This window comes from Lemur catta, chromosome 9, assembly GCF_020740605.2.
Source record: "Lemur catta isolate mLemCat1 chromosome 9, mLemCat1.pri, whole genome shotgun sequence".
NCBI lineage: Eukaryota > Metazoa > Chordata > Mammalia > Primates > Lemuridae > Lemur > Lemur catta.
The window spans coordinates 23,800,963-23,822,314 of record NC_059136.1 but is presented as its reverse complement, the minus strand read 5'-3'; positions in this window follow the sequence as shown (position 1 = coordinate 23,822,314).

The window sequence follows — 21,352 nt, the reverse complement described above, 5'->3', positions numbered from 1 at the left end:
GCCCTCCTCCAGCGTCACTGCCTTTGTTCACCTCCCAACATGTTTCTTCCCCTTCTCTTCAGATTCTTTTCCTTTAGATTTTTTTCTGCTTTTCACTTTTCACACAGCCCTTGCCCTGGCTGGCGTCCATGAGCTGATAGCTGCCCTCCTCCAGGGCTCCCTTCCTCCACACACTGTGTGCAGGGCTGTCTCCTTCACTCTCTTCTCTTGGGTCTTGGGGCCCATCAGAGACCCCCTTGCATCCACTGAGGGCCATCTTCCTCCCGTCTGCAGGACCTCCATGTGGCCTCGGGACCTTGTGGGAAGAGAGAAGTTGTGTTCACACCATGAGTGGGGCCACACACTCCACAGGCGATACCCACCCAGAGATCCGAGAGGGGAGGGAAGGCAGCTCAGCACCCCACCCGCAGGGGCTGCTCCACATCACAGGGGCACCAACCAGGGCTGTGAGTTTCTAATAAATGCCTCCACTGAGCTTCGGAAAATGGCTTCTTGATCTCAGCCCCTGTGGCCTGTGCAGGAGCAGGAACTGAGGGCAGCAAACAAAGACGCTGGCTTGAGGCTGCTCCCAGCCTTGGGTCAGGTGCAGGCTGTGCCACCAGCGTCCACCCCAACTCAAGCACAAACACCACGAAGGAAAGGACACTGGGACAGTGCCACTGCCCCATCCAGGCACTACTGACTTATTTCACAATAAAATTCTATTAGAAAATCAGACACTAAGTTCATTCATTGTCTTTGTGTATTTGTAAGAATAAACACTCGCCAAGCATGAGTGCCTATGAAGTTGCTTGTCAGAATCACATTCACAAACTTATTTACTATTTAAGATGCTTACCTGGCCTCTTTTCTTGGACAGCTTTTCATGGTTATTAGTCTTCACTAGCTTGGTGATCTGCGCAAATCTAGAATACAAATTTATACATGAATACATAAATCTGCTGCTCATTTAGAGAGCCTGCCATTTTAAAAACTGGGCAAAAGATTCAAAATAATCTCACAGAAGCGTCCCATCATTTTAATGTCCTTTTTCACCCCTTTTTAAAAATATGCTTGGCAAATGTGACGGTAAATCTACCCGCAGGGGCATGAATGAGCCTCTGACTCTGATCCCAACACCAGCCAGTGAGTGGAAGAGCTCACCCAAAGCCGCAATCTGCCAGTACATCTCTCGGCACCTCCTGGCCCACAGGAAACCTCCAGGGGCTGCCAAAAGAGCTGCAGCAAGGGCAGCTCCTGGTCATCCTCCAGGGCCACCTCTGTCCTGATGATACAATGAGTTTCGAAATCATCAACTTGGAAAAGTAGCTTTTAAAGTAGTAGTAAGTCTGAATACATTCAGAAACAAACCCCAAGCTAAACAGAGAAGAACAGCCTGAGGAGGACTGGCACAGGGCACCAGCCCAGGCTTCGTGTGGGTCCAGCGGGCATCCCCAGCACTAGGTTATCGGGGAGCCAGGCATCCTGACCTAAACGTGCCCACCCATTAGCTGACTGACATCCACAAATAGTCCTCAGACACCCCGGGCTAGCAGAGGCAGGTGAGGAGGGGTCTCACTATAATAAGACTAGAAAGCAGGGTTTGCAGGTAGAGTTGATGTGGAATGCAGGCAGGGGAGCCGTCGCAGACGTCACCAAGGCCTGTGCCTGAGAAGATGGCCGGAGCGGCTTCACTGAAACGGAAGACTGCAGAGAGAAAGGCAATGGAAATCCAAGCTCCTTTCTGGACATACTGACTGGAGAGGCCTGCAGCAGCTCCCGGGGAGGCCTCTTCTCCTGCAGTAGCCCAGCCCTCCTACCTGAGGAAGGAGGAGGGGAGGGACACCAACCCTAGGGAATCGCCTAGGGGCAGCAGCAAGAGCACAGGCTGCTTCAGGCAGACCCCAAGACACCACCCCCACTGGTCAAGAGCAGCTGGCCACCAAGGTCACCACGACTCCTCTCGAGTTGAGGGACAAGAATAAGAGGCTCCCTCACTTCTCAGCCGCTCCTTCATTCAGCAAAGCACTATGGGCATTCACTGCACACCCTCCCACGCAGCACCCATTCCCCAGCTACTGGAATAGCTGATGGTTACGGGGACACCCAAGGCGGCCACCGCCTCCTTTAGTAATTCCTGTTGCAGGTGTGGAAGGGAAGGGTGAGAGGGGCAGACACTTTCACGTCAGCATGTCAGGCTACACTGTTGTCCAGAAATGCAAAGGGATAAGGATAAGACCAGTATCCAAGGATATGACCAAGGATACCAAACACGATGGAAGGGGGGGAGCCTAACTGACCTCGAGGTGGATCAAAGTGAACAAGGATTGGCAGGGGGCTGAGTGAACAAGCACCAAGGGACAGGGCAGAGTGTTGCTTGTTTAAAAGAACACAGGACGATAGGTTAAAGCAAATCCATCAATACCTGGGATGCTGGGTGCTGGTTTGATACATACACATGGTTTTAACATAGCAACAATCATCACAAGCTTTAGTCTGTGATGGAAGAATCTGAAAGAATTAAAGGTTAAATTTCCAAGTAATAAAAACCCAGGGGCCGTGTTAAAGGGTAACTCATTCCCCATCTGGTCCCAGTTCCACAATGTGATTCTGGCATGGCCTAGGACAGCACAGAGACTTGAAAAAAGGACACCCTTGGAAGATTCTCCACAGACAGACCCCAATTCCTGAACAAACAGAGAGGCACAGCGCCACTTCAGGGTCATCAGCCAGTCCTTTCGAGGGCCTGTCCTAACTGGGCAGAGCCTGGACGCCCACTGGCTGCCACGATCACTCAGACCTGGCTTGGCAGAGCCCTGCAGGCATGAGCCCTCGGGCGTCCCTGGTGGAGTGCTGAAAGGTCTGGATTGTGGCCATCGGAGCCTGCAGGTCTCTGGAGGACACGGTTACAAAGTCTATACTGACAGAGAGAACCAGGCTGGCCCCTGCGGCTCCTGCTGCCACCCACACTGGCATGGAGCAGAGGCTCTAGGGCTATACTTCCACTTCTGGCTAACATTTCAGCAGAGTTTTTCCTTGTTTTATATTAAAATAGATAACATCTACTTTAATTTGAGTAGTAAAGTTTAGTACCAACTCAGGGCTTTCATAAAATATACAAGAATATGTCATATAGTACCAGAACACAGAGAAGAAGTGAAGTAATTCACACTTAAAATACACTGATAAAATCAGTCGTCAGTAAAATGGCAAAATCCAACTCATCAGATACTTCATCTAAATTTAAGTCCCATAAAGTATTTATTATTGGTATGGTTTTTCAGACAAACTGTATCTAACAATCCATTTGTTATTTCAGTGGCAAGCTGATGTTTAAAAGACTCCCACTAAACAGTGGAGGTAGAATCTGGAAGAGGTTTGATTTTGTCCAATTAGCAAGTTAGCAGGAAACACCTGCAGAAAGTCCTGAGCCAGAGGAAATGCTGGGGTGGGGAAGTGAAGCAGGGAGGGGACACATCTGTACTCTGAGTGCAGTGGCTTTGCAGGACTCTTCTGCCAAAACTCACCCAGTTGTCACTGTAAATGAATATGACTTATCACATGTAAATGGTACTTCTGTAAAGTTCATTTCTTATAAAGTGCTCATATGCAACTTCAGAACCCTGGGGGAACTGCAAAGGGATGCTAGCTTAGTTGAGGGTTCACACAAAGTTCGGAAGCCAATGCCAGTTGTTCTCCAGTTTAGGAGTGATGAAGAAAACAGCAGTTTGCTAAATCTGAGGCTGTTCCAAACTCCCAGGAAACGCGAGAATACCTACATGAATTATCTTCAGGGGACTAACACAGTACCTTTACCACTCAAATTCACATCTGGACACCAGGGACTGGGTTCTCGGACCAGGCACTGCCCCTCAAATCTGCTTTCCTTTGTCGACATCCCATAAAATGATCAAAAGGATACATTTTAAAGAAACAAAGCAACACCAGAGAACAAGGGGGCTGTGCCAGGTGAGGTGATACACACCTGTAGTCCCAGATATTTGGGAGGGTTGGGGGTATCAATTGAGACCAGGAGTTTGAGGCCAGTCTGGGCAACGTGTTGAGATGCCATCTCTCAAAAAACAAACAAACAAAAAAAGTCTGGTCACAGTGGCTCACATCTGTAATCCCAGCACTTAAGGAGGCCAAGGCTGGAGGACCACTCGAGCCCAGGAGTTCAAGTCCAGCCTGAGCTACATAGCAAGAGCCTGTCTCTTTAAAAAGAAAAGTGAGGTTGGGAGCTGTGTCTTAGTCCATTTTCCCGCTGCTCTAATACCATAAACTGGGTAATTTATAAAGAACAGAAATTTATTTGGCTTACTGGAGGCTGGGAAGGCCAAGATCAAGAGGCTGCATCTGCTGAGGGCCTCCTTGTTGCATTATCTTACGGCAGAGGACAAGCAAGCACACAAGACAGAGAGAGGAAATTGGGCCAAACTCATCTTCTTTATCGGAAACCCACTCCTGCGGTAACTCACTCACTCTCCAGATGACATTAATCCATTCATGAGGACAGAGTGCTCATCTCCTAATCACCTTTAAAAGGACCCACTTCTTAAAGAATTAACTATTTAGTATTAAATATTAATACTAATCAGTATAAGTATTACAATGGCAATTAAATTTCAGCATGACTTTTGGAGGGGACATTCAAACCACAGCAGGCTGCCAGTGGACCAGAAGTGTTGAAAAGTTCCTGGAAGTTTACAAAGCACGATGGAAAGAGACTGGCAGAGACAACCCCAGTCCAAGGCAGGCTGGGCCAGGCCACGGCCTCAAGTACCACGGCCAGCAGGTCCCAGAGCTTGGGGCACACAAACTCAGCACGCTCTTTCATGACTCTGCTGCAGCAGCCAGGAGTCTTCCCTCACCGAGGGGAGGTGGGTGCTGTGGAGGGTGTACAGGAGACTCAGGGGCCTGGCTGGGGCCTCTGCCCCCCACAGCAGGCCCACAGTCCAGAAGATCTCCACCCAAGGCCTTCTTCTGTGCCAGTGGTGGGGTTCCTGGAGTTGCAAAGTCTCATCCCTAAGGCCCACCTCTCATTCAGGTGCAAAGTCCAGGCCTACTCCACCCAGCTCCCTGCTCCCAAGTCCCTTAGTCATTCTCACAGACAGTGAGCAGCAGGTGTGTAAGGAAATCACAACAGGAAGAACATGTCCCAAGAGAGGACAGCAGGGGGTAGGGGGCACTCAAGGGGCAACAAGAGAACTTAAAGAAACTCTTGAGTCCCCACCTTAGGATGGGCCGGGACCTCATGTCCCTGAGCCACAGCTGCCACTCAGGACCCCACAGTAATCCCTGCAGCCCTCCTGCCCCATACTCAATCACCAGACTCCTACCCAGCCCTCTCCCATAGGCCCAGCTATGGGGCTGCTGACCCTGGAGCATGCAGGGGTCTGCAGGGGCATAGCAGGTAGGTCTTAAGAGAGCAAGGACCCTCACGAGTGTCACCCCTGTGGTTGTCAGCAGAAGGCAGCCATCCAGGTGGGCCTGATTTAGCCACAGGAGCCCCTGAAAAGTTCCTCCAGTTGGTGACAGAGGAGGGAGTCAGAGACTGGATTTGGGCCCCTTGCTGACTATGAGAATGAGCAGCCACGTGGAAGAGAACAGACAGTGGGCTTCAGCTGACAGCCAGCAAAAAACTGGCCCCCAGTCCCATCGCTGCAGGGACCTACAACCACCCCAAAGAGCCTGGGGCCTTGGGGCAGGAGCCTAGACCGGCCAACACACCCTGAGTGTGGCCCATGAGACCCAAGCTGAGGATCCTGCCAAGCCCACTCAGACATCGACCTGCAGACCTTGAGCAAACCACAAGATGCTGTTTAAGCGACCCACACAGAACACACCAGAACTGGGTCAGAGGTCTCCAGGGCAGCTGCCAAGATCCCCTGAGGAGCTTCAGGATGCAGTTCTCAATGCCTCACCACACAACTACCCAACAAAATCAACAGGGTAGGGCCCAGAAGCCTCTGTTTAATGTTTTATTAGAAAAAACTTCAAGCACATACAAAAGTAGAGAGAACAGCCAGGTGTGTTGGTGCGCACCTGTATCATCCCAGCTACTTGGGAGGCTGAGGCAGGAGGATCACTTGAGCCCAGTTCAAGGCTGCAGTGAGCTGTGATGGCACCACTGCACTGCAGCCTGGGTGACAAAGCGAGACTCTGTCTCTAGGACAAAAAAAAAGTAGAGAGAATAATACATGCAAATGGATTATAAAAACTGAGTTATTCTTGTCACACCCAACTAAATCAGCTGAGGGACCAGGCGGAAAAGCACTCAGGCACAGAACATGCACTCCAAGAATCATCTGCAACCCCGGCTGCTGAAACCGCTGCTATAACCCTAAAACCAGTTTTGCCCACCGCTGTCACTCACCAAGCTGAGCTTGCCAGCTCCCGGACCCTCACCAGTGCCTGTGAGCTGTCTTTCATTCAACACATAACATTTCTCTAATAAAACCCCCAACCTTCTCTTTCCTTTTTGGACACACTAAAGACCACCCCAGTCTGTGCTAACAGAAAAAACCCAAACTCTGTAAAATAAAGAGGTTATACGTTTTGGTTTCCTTTTTACCTTTAATTTAACATACTGTTATTTACATCCTTTAAAAACTTTTCTGGAAAACTTCCCAGCACATGCAGAAACAGAATCATAAAAAATCCCCACTGACAAAGACTCTCCTGGAGCAAGCTTGAAGCAGGCTCCTCCAAGTCCTTTCTTTCTTTCTTTTTTTTTTTTAAACTGAGTCTTGCTCTGTCGCCCTGGCTGGAGTGCAGTACCCTCAAACTCCTGGGCTCGAGCCATCCTCCTGCCTCAGCCTCTCGAGTAGCTGGGACTACAGGTGCATGCCCTCATGCTCAGTTCATTTTTTCTATTTTTAGTAGAGACAGGGTCTTGGTCTTGCTCAGGCTGGTCTCGAACTCCTGGGCTCAAGTGATCCTCCCACCTCGGCCTCCCAGCGTGCTAGGATTACAGGCATGAGCCACCACACCTGGCCTGTGTCCTTGTTCTGACTAGGCCTGACCTTGGGCTCTGCCCTTGACCAGCTTAGTCCTGTTTCAGCAAGGCTTCTGCTGGGTCAATTCAACAGAATTCCCCAACCCTCAGCATCTGATCAGATTCCTCCTTCCTGTCCCTCTATGGCTGGTCACCCTGCTTGTCTTCAGCAAGAATCCCCCTACCCTTGAGGTCCTCTTGGTCATTTACCAACCAATGACCCCCACTCTGCTTTGGAGCTATCAATCCCCACGTGTCCTTGTACTACGAGTTGAGCCCAATCCCTATCCCCTATGCAAAACCCCCATCACAGTGGTCCCTCTTGGATGAAGTCTGCTTTATTACCTTTGACAAGTGTCATGAAAAATTCTTCTTTAACATCATGCATCTATCACTGAGTTTTAAGTCTCTTTTAATCCACAGGAAGCACCTGTATTTTAAAAACCTTACAGGTAACAATCAACAACTAGGAACCTAAGGGAACTTCCTCAACCTGAACAGACATCTACAAAAACCCCACAGCTAAGCTCATACACAATGGTGACAAGCTAGATGCTTCCCGAGACCAGGAACAAGACGAGATGACTGCGCTCACCACTGCTATTCAGCACTGGTGGTTCTACTAGAGGTACTGGAGGTTCTACCCAGAGCAAACAGGCAAGAAAATGAAATAAAAGGCATCCAGACTAAAAAGAAAGAAGCACATCATCTCTATCTGCAGATGGCATGATCTTGTCCATAGAAAATCCCAAAGAATCCACAAAAACTGTAAGAGCTAATGAATGAATCTAGCAGAGTTGCAGAGTATGCAATATGCAAACACTGGTTTTATTTTTAACCAGTAGCAATGAGCAAACTGAAAATGAAATTAAGAAAATAATTCCAATAGCATAAAAAAAATCAAGCAATAAATTTAACAAAAGTCGTATAAAATTTGCGCACCGAAAACTGTAAAACATTGCTGAAAGAAATTAAAGACAGCCTACATAAATCAAAAGCCATCCTGTCTTTATGGCTTGGAAGACTTCCTGTGCTTAAGACAGCAATGCTCCCCAAACTGATCCAAAATTTCAACACAGGCCCCACCAAAATCCCAGCTGACTTTTTTACAGAAATTGGCAACCTGATCCTAAAATTCACACAGAAATACAAGGGAACCAGAATGGCCAAAACAATCTTGAAAAAGAAGAACAAAGTTGGAGGATTCACACTTGCTGATTTCACAACTTCAAAGCTGTAGTGATCAAGGCAGCCTGGCTCTGTCATAAGGACAGACACACAGATCAATGGTTGAACGAGGGTCGATACAAACCCAGACACCTACGGTTACTTGATTTCAACAAGGATCCCAGACCATCCGATGCGGAAAGGACGGTCTTTTCAACAAGTGGTGCTGGGCTATCCACACACAAAGAATGATGTCAGACCTCTTCCTCACATCATACACAAACGTTAACTCAAAATGGGTCAAAGACCTACATGTAAGAGCTAAAATTATAAAACTCACAAAAAAAAACATAGGTGTAAACTGGTATGACCCTGAACTAGATAATGGGTTTTCTTTTTTAAAAAATGACACAAAAAGCACAAGCAATTGAAGATAAAACCCATAAATTGGACTCACTGAAATTGAAAACTTTTGTGCTTCATAGGACACCATCAAGAAAGCAAAAAGACAACGCACAGAAAGAGAAAAAATGTTCACAAGTCATCTATCTGCTGAGGGTCTGGTATCTGGAGTATACAAAAACTCTTACCGCTCAACAATCAAAAATAAATAACCCGGTTAGAAAATGAATAAAGGATCTGAATAACCATTTCTCCAAAGAGAAGACACCAATGGCCGACAGACACATGAAAATATGCTCAACATCTCTAGCCCTTGGAGAAATGCAAGTCAAACCCACAATGATACTACTTCACACCCACCCGGATGGCTATAATGAAAAAGACATAAAATAGCAAGCGTTGACAAGGATGTATAAAAGTCAGATTCCTTGTACAATGCTGGTAGGAATATAAAATGGGGAAGCCAATTTAGAAAAGTTTGTTTGTTCTTCAATAAGTCAAACACAGAATTACTGTATGACCCAGAAATTCCTCTCCTAGCTATATACCCGAAAGAACTGCAAACAGGTATTTAAACAAATACTTGTACACAAATATTCATTATTTACAATAGCCAAAAGGTGGAAATAACCCAAATGTCCATCAACAGATGAATGGATAAACAAAAAGTGGTATATTCATACAACAGAACAGTTTCAGCCACAAAAATGATGTACTAATACATGCTACAGTTTGGATGGACCTTGAAAACATTCTAAGTTAAAGAAGCCAGACAAACAAGGACAAATATTGTATGATTTATATGAAAAATCCATAATAGGCAAATCCATAGCAATAAAAAGTAGATTAGCGGTTGCCAGAGGCTGAGGGAAATGAGAGTGTTAAAAGAAAAACTCAAGACAAATTAAATTTAACAGAGTTTAATTGAGCACAGAATGATTCGAGAATTGGGCAGCTCCCAGAAGCAGAATAGGTTCAGAGAGACTCTGGTGTTGCATGTGGTTGGATAACAGTTATGGACAGAAAAAGGAAAGTGACTTACTGAAAACTGAGTGAGGTACAGAAATAGCTGGATTGGTTACAGCTAGGCCTTTGCCTACCTGAACCTGGTGTGAACAGTCAGCTGCTTATGATTGGCTAAGACTTGGCTAGTTGTTTCAAGAATAGGTTACAGTCTGTTTACACATCCAGTTAGGTTACGGTTCACTATGTGCAGAGAAACCTTTAGGCTGAACTTAAAACATATAAGCAGGCAGCTTTAGGCTAAACTTAATTTAACAGGACTAACTGCTTAAAGGTCTGAGGGGTTTTTTAGGGTGATGAAAATGCTCTGGAACTAGACAGTAGTGATGGTTGCACAAGATATATACTTTAGTGTATATATACTAGTGTGAATATACTTCAGTGCTGCTGAATCGCAGGCTTTCAAATGGTTAAAATGAGGAATATTATGTTATGTAAATTTTATCAAAATTTAAAAAAAAAACCACAAAAGTAAAGTTTCTATAACTTTCTGTCATTTTCATGAGAGAAAAAGGAGAGTTGGAACAGAACGCCAGGCACAGAGGCAAATCCCACCTTGGCCTGCAGCTCAGAGGTGGCACTGCTGGCCCGTGAGCTAAATCTGGGCACACACATTTTTGTTTGCACAGCCAAGCATTTTATAAAATTGCAGCAACATTTAACACTTGGACTATTTCACCATAAAAAAAATCCCAGTTTCTGCCTTCACTTGAACAGATTCAGCAACCTGGAAAGTATGGGCCTGTGTACCCACGTGCCTACTTAGAAGCGACACACACAGCTCACGTGGCCAGGGCTGGGGACAGCAGCAAGCATGCTGAAGTAGCAGATGGTGAACGTAACACGGAATAGTCCGTCTCCTCCCCAGGAGAGCAGATTACAGGAAATTAGTAAACACAGTTTGACGAGACTGAGATAAATCATCAAATTAAACCCCTGTGTTCCAAGGCCAGGTGCTTAGTTCATAAATGGATATCCTGTTTAAAACAACACAACAATATGTTCTGATGCTGTGAACAAAATATACGAAAAAAAAAAGAGTAAAAAAAAAAAATAAGAAGGAAAAAAAAAAAACAGCCAACTAGGTGATCCTAACTTAGATTCCATTCACCAAGAACCGACACACAAATCCTGCTGTCAAACCACGAATATGTTTACCAGCATCGCATTTTTCAAAAGCAAAACCTAACACAGTTTTTCCACCAGGCTGTCTTCTTGGTTGTGCTGAACAAAGGGAGCCATTTATGTCATCATCTTATACAAGAAAGCAGCAGAAAACCACGAACAAGGTAAGGAAAGGTTGGAGACAACCACATGCCTGAGGCCTTCTGGATTGTTTTTGGTTCTATTTCTTGAGAAAGATGTGGTTACACTGATTGATACGAAGTTCACAATTATTTCTGACACGATCACTTATCTAAAACAAAAACAAACAAACAAAAAGGGCCACACACATGAGGGAGAGGCCAGTCCCCTCAGACACTCACATTACATCTCAGCTCTCACACAAACACACAAGAGCTGGATCTCCTTGCGTCAGACGGCATCTCCTGTTACCAACCTGCTTGCTCTACAGTCCTGTGGAGTCTCAAACTTCTGCTCAAGTGAAAGCAAAGACTGGAATAAAAACAAGGAGTGCAGATCCAAATTCTGTCACAAAGGCCAGACTCTCAGGATGAAAGGCGATATTCCCCCCTCCTTTCCTCACCATCCCCATTTCACCTGGCTCTACAAAGGAAAGGGATAAAGAGAACAAACCTTACCTGAGAGTAGCATTATTCTGCCCTGGATTTTCTTCTGAAATGGAGAATTTATTTTCTTCTTTAGAGTATGGCTATAAGTCACAAGGTAACAGTTACACTGAGAGCATTTCCATGTCACAATAAAGTCAGAACTTCCATGAAAACACTAAGACCACCACCACCACTGTGGCCACCGAGAAGACCAAATGTAACTCTTAGGATGTCAGCCGTCCAGGTCCAGGCCACCTCGACCCCCCAGCCAGTGGCCACATGCTATTTAAAGTCCAGCCCAATGGGTGGCAGCAGCCTCATCAGAGGATTCAAAGTAACAAATAACCAAAACCCCCCTAGGACAGAGCAGGATTATCTGATTCCCACCCCAAAACACCAGTTCATTTTAAATTCCCATGCACAACATGAAAGCAGCAAGTGGGAGGCAGACCCAACCATTCCAAAATTTGAAATAAATGTGTTTTACATGAACAAAAAATACACATTTTTTAATTTATCAAAATAAATGATCAAAAGTCTTAAGTTCATAAAATCCTCATAAAAAGCTTTATGAATTAAAAAAATGAAGAAGGCAATATATTGAAGACTGTGGGTTTAAAAATAAACATAAACAGTAAATAAAAAATTCAAACCTGGTATTCCCCACGTCTTCCCTGATTTTTTTGGTTTGACTCCTTCACTTTCTGTTTCTTTGAGTTTTCTAGCTTCATCTGCTCAGTATTCTCTCTCTTCCTTTAATCAAAGATATATTTAATGTAATTCCAAAGGGAGAAACTAGAAAGCTAATGTCAAGATGTCTTTGACAGGAAGAAACAAACTGTACAGAAAAGCGGTAACGTCACCTCCCTCCTTCTGCATTCTGACACCAGACTCCCAGCTCAGACACTACCTGTGCTGTCTGTGTTACAAGAGGCCCACAGAGCTATTCCCATCCCATTCTCCACCAGCACAGTGATGAGGTCAAAGGAGACTGGAACGTTACAAAAGTTGAGAAGGCAAAGCACCCCCATTAACAAATATCACCCAAACAAGCAAAGGCCACTTATTCCCAAAAGTATTGTTACCTCTCAAGGACAACCTTCTCCTTCACTGAGAAGTGCTTCCAAGCAGACTCCTGCCTCTCCCCCATCACCTCTTCTTTATGTGCCTGTGTACCCCCAACTGTAAGAAAACAAACAGGCCAGGACACATTACAGAGGCCCTCAGGGCAAGCAGCAGGATAGGTCTAAAGGAGGTGGGCTTGGAGCCATACAGCAGGGAACTTCTATGGCCTGTTGTGCCTGCTGCTGATGGTCCTGGCTGAGTCACCGTCAAAAACACAGCCTAAATAGCTCACATCAACCCACAACTGAAACAAGAGAGGGCACTGTTTGGGAAGTCCTTACTGGCTCTGACAATCAGTAGATGGTATTTATTCTTGACCCCATTTAGTCTCTCTAGGAAGAGTTAACTGGTCCTGACCATTGTCCTGGGTTCTGTATATGATTATGTTTATATTTTTAAATATCACAATTGGCCAGGCACTGTGGCTCACACCTGTAATCCTAGCACTTTGGGAGGCCGAGGCAGAAGGATTGCTTGAGGCCAGGAGTTCAAGACCAGCCTGAGCAAGAGCCAGACTCCATCTCTACAAAAAATCCAAAAAGTATCCAGGTGTGGTGGTGGTACGCCTGTAGTCCCAGCTACTCAGGAGGCTGAAGCAGAAGAATCACCTGAGCCCAGGAGTTTGAGGATGCAATGAGCTGTGATGATACTACTCCACTCTACCCCAGGCAACAAAATGAGACTGTCTCCAAAAAAAAAAAAAAAAAAACCCCGCACACAATTAAGCACAGTATTTTGATATCCCGCTTGCCCATTATACCTGAGTACTTTCGGCTTTAGATGCCTCACACCAAAAGAAAAGCTGTAAACTAGAGGAGTTACAAGGTGATAAAAGAGGAGGGAGGCAGATCAGAACGACAGGAAACGAAGAGCACGTGGGAAAGACCAGCTCCATGATGGCATCGTTCAGTTCCTAAGGTTGGGGGGACGTAGAAGGGCAGGAAGCCCTTCACTAGGTCGGGCCCCAAGGGCAAGTGCATACAAAGTGGACACCATGGGGCCGGGGTGGGGACAGAGAAGTTCCATCTGCGAGGGGAAGCCGGTCATGAGCAGGACCGCAGCAGGAGGCTCAGCAGGCCCGGAAAGTCGTGGGGAGGAGCGAAGGCACCAAGGGGGTACACAGATAGGGAGGGGGCACCGAACGGAAAGGGGGACACCAGCAACGGGGGAGGGGCGCCGAGAGGTGGGGGACACCGAGTGGGAAGAGCACACGCAGAAGGAGGGGACACCTGGGGGTGGAGGAACGCCAACGGGGAGGGGCACACGGAGCGGAGGGTCTTCACCAAGAGCGTGCCCCGGGGGGTGCCCAGGAAGATGAGCACCAAGGGCACGGCCCCTGCATCCTCGCACTGAATCTCACCTCCTCTGCAGCTCTTCCAGGGCCCTGCAGACCACCCAGAGCCACACCAACAGTGCCGGGTCTGCGACTCTCCTTCTCCAACACGATACCCGCTGGGGAGCCGACAAATCCCGCCTGAGCCTGCGCAGCCGCCGCCACGTGCTGCGCCTCAACGCTGCTGCAGGCGCTGCCGGGAAGGCGGGTGGGGCCGGCGCATGCGCGCGGTTTGGTGTGCGGCTGGGCGGCCGCGCGGGGCTGCCGGGCTGGCGGGGCTGCTGGTTGAGGGGTTGCTGCGCGGTCTGTGCACCACGCGGGGCCTATTTGCTAGCCAGTCACCCAGGAGGTCTGGGCGAGGGGGCCTGGAGAGGGCAGGAGGCCAGGTGGCGGCCGGGCAGGGCTCAAGGGGCCTCGCCGGAGCCACCACTTGGTCTGAGCGTGGCCAGGCTCTGCCCTAGACCACCGGCTTCCGGCGTGCTTCCGCACCTGTTGCCAAACATGGCCAGGCCTCAGTTTCCTCGCCTGTGAAATGGAGGCATAGCAGTGCTTTTTGCTGTTCTGAAGACTAAACTATCCAGGATAGTGTTTGAGAAAAGCTCACATGGCAAGTTCTAAACGCAAGCTCTTACCAGGTTGCCTTAGCCAACAGCTTGGAGCATCGCATGGTGGAGTTTTCATTCAGCCAGAACGTGCTGGGCAGGCACTGGGGATGTGAAGCAGTAGGCAGCACACATATGCGGTGCTGGAAGCACCGGGTCAGGGTCTGTGAGTCTGGAAAATTGAGTGTGTGTGGTCAGGTTGACTGAGTGGACAGCAGGAGACAGCCAAGGGGGAGCTGTGTGGACAAAGACACAGCGAGTGGCTGCAGATGGCTAGATCTGAGTGGGGACACCAGTGCCCACTGTGTGTGCAAATGTCTGAACCAGACCCTTCATGGAAATATTTTATTTGGGAGGTGGGCCCAGGAAGCACAGGTAAGGGAGTAGGAAATGAGACAGGAAAGGGAGAGAAGCCAGTTCTAGATGTGTGGACGAGCAGGCTAGCGCTGTGTTTCCTGGGCACAGTCCGTCCTCCTTGAGGCCTCAGGGAGGGCATAGAACACACTTCCAAAGTGAGTTTGGTCTGGTCTCCACCCACCACTTCCTGGGGCTGCTTTCGGGGCCATCAACCCTCCACCACCACCACTGTACTTCCAGCAAACCCCTGGGCACAGGCCACCACCCCTAGACATTGAGAAAAGCCCTCAGGCAGGAAGTCAGGTGCCTGCAGGAGGGGCTGCAGCACATGGGAAAGTCAGGGTGCCGAGGGCATCCACCAACCCTGTGTGTGTGCGTTGAGGTCAAGGAAGGGCCCTGTGGGTGTGACGTGATCATGCAGCCACTAAGAAACACCCTCACAACATGCCCCATTTGTGTCAGTGGGCAGGAAGGACTGCAAGAAGCCTTGCTTCAGGCAGTAGGCAACAAGAGCCCAAACCACAGGCCTGCAGAGGATGAAGGGAGATGTGTGATAATTAACAGGGTGTGGAAGTGAGGAGGTGAGTTGAGGATGGCACCCAGCCTTCCCGCCTGCATGGTCGGGCGGGTGTTGCTGTCTTCGGACTCTAAAACCCCATCATAGGAAGGAAAATGGCCCGAAAAAACATACACTAGGGAAAACAGAAGGCTGTTACAAACATGTTCCCTCACTTTACAATTTGGCTACTTTATAAGTTTTAGTGCCTTTGTTTGAGGTTATTAAAGATGCCATTTTCCTGCCTTCTTAACAAATGGACGTTAGGCAAATAGCTGCTTTCCTGTTTTGGTGAATAATGGCCAGGCAAAGCAACCTTCTATTGTGTGGATAGTCTCACCCTGCAGAGCTTTTGCATACAGATGGCATCTGATCTACAGTCTCGCCTGGATTTGCTAGAGCCACACAGAGACTGAACTCATTTTATTCAGAACGCCACAGAGACAATAACCAAAAAAGGATACCGTGAAGGCAACATATATCATATGCCTCTTGAAAAATTCATTGTCAGCATCAGTGACGACAGCGTTACCACTCAGTCACTAAGATTAAAAATTAGTCATACGTGGAAAATAGAAACAGGCTTTCAGGGAGAAGTAGGCTTTGGTTCCACTGAATAATGTCTGCTCTTTTGCTTGGTAAATAAATGATATCTATTTTCGTGGGTAGCTATGCCTAGGTGGTCTCAGATTTGGGGTAAAAGCCTTGTTGTCAGTTGACCAGCTGGGCAGGTATCAAAAAATATCTGATTAATAGTATTCAAAAAAATCTGACAGGCCAAGAGAGGTGCCTCATACCTGTAATCCCAGCACTCTGGGAGGCCGAGGTGGGAGGATCGCTTGAGGTCAGGAGTTCAAGACCAGCCTGAACAAGAATGAGACCCCCCCCCATCTCTACTAAAAGTAGAAAAAATTAGCTGGGCATGGTAGTGGGCACTTATAATCCCAGCTACTTGGGAGGTTGAGGCACGAGGATCAATCACTGGAGCCCAGGAGTGTGAGGTTGCCATGAGCTAGGCTGACACCGCTACACTCTAGCCCGGGAGACAGAGCGAGACTGTCTCAAAAAAAAAAAAGTCTGACAAGAAGGCACTCAGTAGTGACATCAGAGTTACCTCCATCCAGACTGAATCTTTTTGGATTAGGTCACAAATGAATTACAGTCCTTGGAATTCTGAATACTTGGGGGTCACAGTCATCATCCCAGCCATCACTGGGCTGGCCCTTTCCCCTGCCTCCCTCTCCTTCCCTGGAGCCTGGCTTAAGCCCGGCCCTTGCCTTCTGAGCACCACACACCTTGGCTGGGCCCTGCCCTGTCCCTCCCCCTTCCCTGGCTGCTCTCCCTCTCGTTCTCACAGAGGGCTTGCCTCCTGTGTCACCCACACACAGAAATAACCTGCAGGGATGCCCCTGCCCTCCCAACACTGCAGCCATCCTGCTTGCACCCTATTCCTCTGCCTTGTCGCCACTGCTGTGGTTGAATTGTTCATACCCCTATGAAAAGCCAGCCTGCCCCTCAGCCCTCCAGACCCCACAACCAGGTACTGCACCAACTCTCAGAATTCAGACGTGTATCAGCTTCCTGTGTCCTTTCCCCTTCTCTGGTTCACTTTGATCCCCATCAAAGCAGCCTCGTTATTACACCCCCAAGACCACTTCCGGCGGGATCTCCGCCAGCCTCCTCTCATCCCCCAGTGTTGTCCTGCTGGCCATTGGCAGCACTGGATGATGCATCAATCCCTGGCTCTCCTTGGAACTCGTCCCTCCCTGGGTTTCTGGGTGACACCTGGCCCTGTTTCTGCTGCTCTAGGCTGCCCCTCCTCTCTTAGGCCACTATTATCAACTGTCTTGGCACTCTGTCCCCGGTGACTGTGCAGTGAAGACGTCTAGAACATGGATCTTTGCCTCTAGCCTAGACTCTGAGCTCCAGACTCAGCAGCCTGCTGGGCGTCCCCACGGGCCATCTGACGCAGCTCCAGCTCAATACTCCGAAACCCAAGTCTCCCACTTCCCCTGTCTTCCCCGTCTGAGGACCACACCTCTCTTCTCCAAGCTGCTCAGGCCAAGATTGAAGCTTAATCCTTTATGTCTCTCACTCCCACAGCACACATCAAATCCATCAGTACAGTTTCAAACCTGTTCCCAGTCTGACTGCTGTCCCAGTCCAGGCTCCTCGAGGGTCCACCCACAGTGGTCCTTTGGCACTAGGATGGAACACAGAGGCTGTGGGAAAGCTTCAGTAGGACTAAACATGCAGGTGGATCAAGCTGCCATGATCAGTGCCCAGTAAGTGGCCACTGCTAACACTCAATGCACTGTGCCCAACCCCCACCCCCAGCCCCTAGGCCTCCTCACCAAGACACTATTCTAATGATGAAACCCATGCTAGGCCACTCTGCCAAATTTGCAAGAACAGCAGTTTGTCCACCCCATATTCTTTCCCTTTATTTCCCAGAAAAGTGTTATTTCCCAGAAGCCAGCAGGCAAGCCACCTTCCCTGCTCTGAGTGGACGGCTCCCTCCCTCCCCAAGGGCATACCCAGCGCCTTCGTGTCCAGGAGAGATGTGAGCACACACAGCCTGGGAAGGTTCCAGAGTATGCTGGGCATTCTTCACCCACAGGCCTGGGCAGGGCACCCTGAAGGAGGGGGCTTTAAGAGTTCTCACTGTTCCCTCATGGCTTTTTCTACTGCACCCACTGAAATCTAATGTTCTCAGTGGCTTTTTTTTTAATGACTCTCAACTTGTCTTCAAATAAGAATAAATACATGTGTTTTTTCTCTGGGGCTTTTGACAGCCCCAAGCGAGCCCTGTGACTTGGGTGGGATTGATGGGACCATCTCACTGGGAAGCCAGGTGCATCTTTTACTAAAGGTGGTTTCCAAATGATGAATGGCTTTCTCAGGAACACAAAATTGTTGATTGTATTTACAAACAACTCATTTTTCACGTTCTGTTGATTGTGCCCCAGCCACCCTTCAGTGACACCTACATAGATGATGCATCGGGGGCTATTACCACCATTGATTAAGGCTTCCTTGTCATCCTGTGGTACCTGCTACTCCATTCTTCACAGACAAGTGGCATGCACACAGCAGTAGATCATGTCTGTTCCTGCTTTACGGTTATTTATTCTTCAATTTGTGTTGTTTTGTGTACCCATAAATACTGGTGCATACCAAAACTCCAAAATCTCAACATGCCGCGACAGTGGACAAATAAGTGGCTAATTAAATTCTTTGGCTTTAGCCAATCCTGTGCCTCCAAAGCCTACCTCCTCTGCTCCTCGTTCTGAAAAAAAATGCAAATGTAAATAAGCAGTGTCAGCAATGTCAGCTAATTCAGGCCTGGGCCCAGAAGGAGAGTTGTATTAAGTGCCACCACTCGCATCAAGTCATCCGACGTTCAGCGTTGAACCAGAAGACCCCAAACTCAATTCTTCAGCACCCACTAGGGAAGGGGCAGTCACTAAAGTGGTTACAGTCAGCTGCTCCCTCCAGATTTCTCCTTCTAGAGGCCTTCCCAATTGCACCTCTGGCTCAGTGGAGGCATTCCCCAAGGGTGATCCGGTTCAGGGGACAGGCTGGTGTGTGTGGAAGGAGCCAGATGCTGCTGGAGTCCTGGCTTCAATTCCACAGCACACAGCCGTTAGGCCTAGAGCTAGTCCTCGAGTCTCTGGGCCCCCAGGTCTTCATCCAGGATGCATGGAGGCTCAGAAAGGAGCCCAGGTTCCCTCCCAACATGAGAATTGGCATGTTCCCATCACGAGCCACCAGGCTTGCACCTGCAGAAGAGCATGAGGCAGTGGCATCAACACCTGCCATCTCTCAACTGCAAAAGCCCCTGTGCATACCAATGCCCTCTCCAGGCGCTGTCCCATTTCTCTGCCTTTTCACATCAGAATTCTCCTCACCTCCCATTTTGCCTTTTAATTTTTTTAACTTCACAAGTGCAATAATTCATTCTTGCTGTGCCAAGTTCCATAATACAGGAAAGGCACCACCCGCCCCAACCCGCCAGCCCAAGGAAGCCACAGACACCAGAGACTGGGCGAATGGACTCCATCTGCACTTCCTAAACTTACACAGCAAACAGAGGCATTTGCAGATTTCTTCCTTGTCTTTCCTTTTTTAATATACCAGCATAGAATTTTTTTTCCACACACGTTATACTGCAGTTTGTGTTCACTTAATAATATGACGTGGATTCTACTTTAGATCATTACATATACCTCCAACTTAATTTTAAAATAACCACATCATATCCATAGCATGGAAATGCCAGTATATATTTGTCCCTACCTCTGTTAAAGAGCACTGGGGTTGTATCCACGTTGTTTTGTTTTGTTTTCTAGTAATTCTGGCATTTTTACTTCAGAAGGCTTAATTTCTAAAAGTAGGGCCACTAAGCAAAGGGCATGGATATTTTAAGTTTTAATAGCTTCTTTCAGATTTCCTAAAAGACTTTACCTCTTCACACCTTGCGAGTTGGGCTTGGGAATGTTTGCTTCCCAAATCAGTATAGGCAGTGCATGGTATCCATCTTTCATGTTTTTGATGAGCTGATGACTTAGAAAAGGTGTCCTGTGATTGCTTGGTTTGCTTTTCCCTGACTACTAGTGCAATGTTTTCATGTGTATTGATGACTTGAATTTTCCTCCTTGTGAACTGCTTGTTTATATCCTGGGCAGAATCTACTGGTAGTTAGTCCCCAGCTGGGCACACCTGTGCTTCTGTATCACCTATGTGGCAGAGAGGTTGGAAACTTGAGAGCTGCCTTCCCCAGACTCCCTTGCCAGCTTAGTTCCAGTCTGCTGATGGGGGTGCTTGTGGGTGCATTGTGGGGTGAGTCATGGGCACTTGGGAGCGCTGGCAGAGCATGGACCCTGGAATCTGTGTCACCTGCTGGAGCTCTGCCTGGGGCTCTGGGCCAATCCCCCTCCCCTCTGCTCCTCCAGCCCTTTCCATATTTTTGTACCAATTCCCTGTACACAATCCCCTTTTTTAGAAATACCTGGGGTAATGTCTGCTCTCCTTGACGGACACAGACCAATATATAACTTTTACCTATTTTTTTCTAAGGTTTCCTCTGACTACTTTGAAGTCCACTTTTAGGAGCTCTTTTATTTGAGATATTACCTCCTCATTTGTCACATACATTGCAAATTTTTTTCTCTTTCCTTTGGGCTTTGACTTTTTTCTGATGTCTTTGGCTAAATAAAAATATTAAATTATATAGAGTAAAATCTTCAAAACGTATCTTTTTTGATATCTGGAGTTTCTGTTTTAATATAGAATGTTCCTTCCACCCTGAGGTTATAAAATTATCTCCTATTTCTGGCTGGGCGAGGTGGCTCTCAACTGTAATCCCAGCACTTTGGGAGGCTGAGATAGGAGGATTGCTTGAGGCCAGGAGATTGATACCAGCCTAGGCAACATAGTGAGCCCTATCTCTACCAAAAAAAATAAGAAAAATTAGCCAGGCATGGTGGTACATGGCTGTAGTCCCAGCTACTTGGGAGGCTGAAGTGGGAGGATCACTTGAGCCCAAGAGTTCAAGGCTATAGTGAGCAATGATCATGCTACTGCACTCCAGCCTGGGTGACGGTGAGACTCTGTCTCTAAGAAATAAATAAATAATCTCTTATTTCTTCTAACATTTTCAGTAGTTTCCTTAGGGAAGGTTGGCATTTTTATAATATTACATGTTTTCATCAAAATGCATGGTATGTCCAACCATTACTCAGTGTCTGGTGTTAAGTTGCTCAATAAAATGATATCCATTTCATAGATTACATACATTTTTTAATTTAGTGTCTTCCTAGACATCTTATAGTCTTGTTACATTTGTGAAGGAAAATGTCTCAATTTCCACTTCTAGTTTTGGGTTTTTTTTAAACAATTGATCTTTATATAGTGTCTTAACTCAGGCTGCCATAACAAAATATACAGACTGGGTAGCTTAAAGAAAAGAAATTCATTTTCTCACAGTTCTAGAGCCTGGGAAGTTCAAGATCCAGGTGCCCGCCAACTCAATTCCAAGTGAGGGTTCCTTTCTGGCTTGCAGACAGCTGCCTTCTC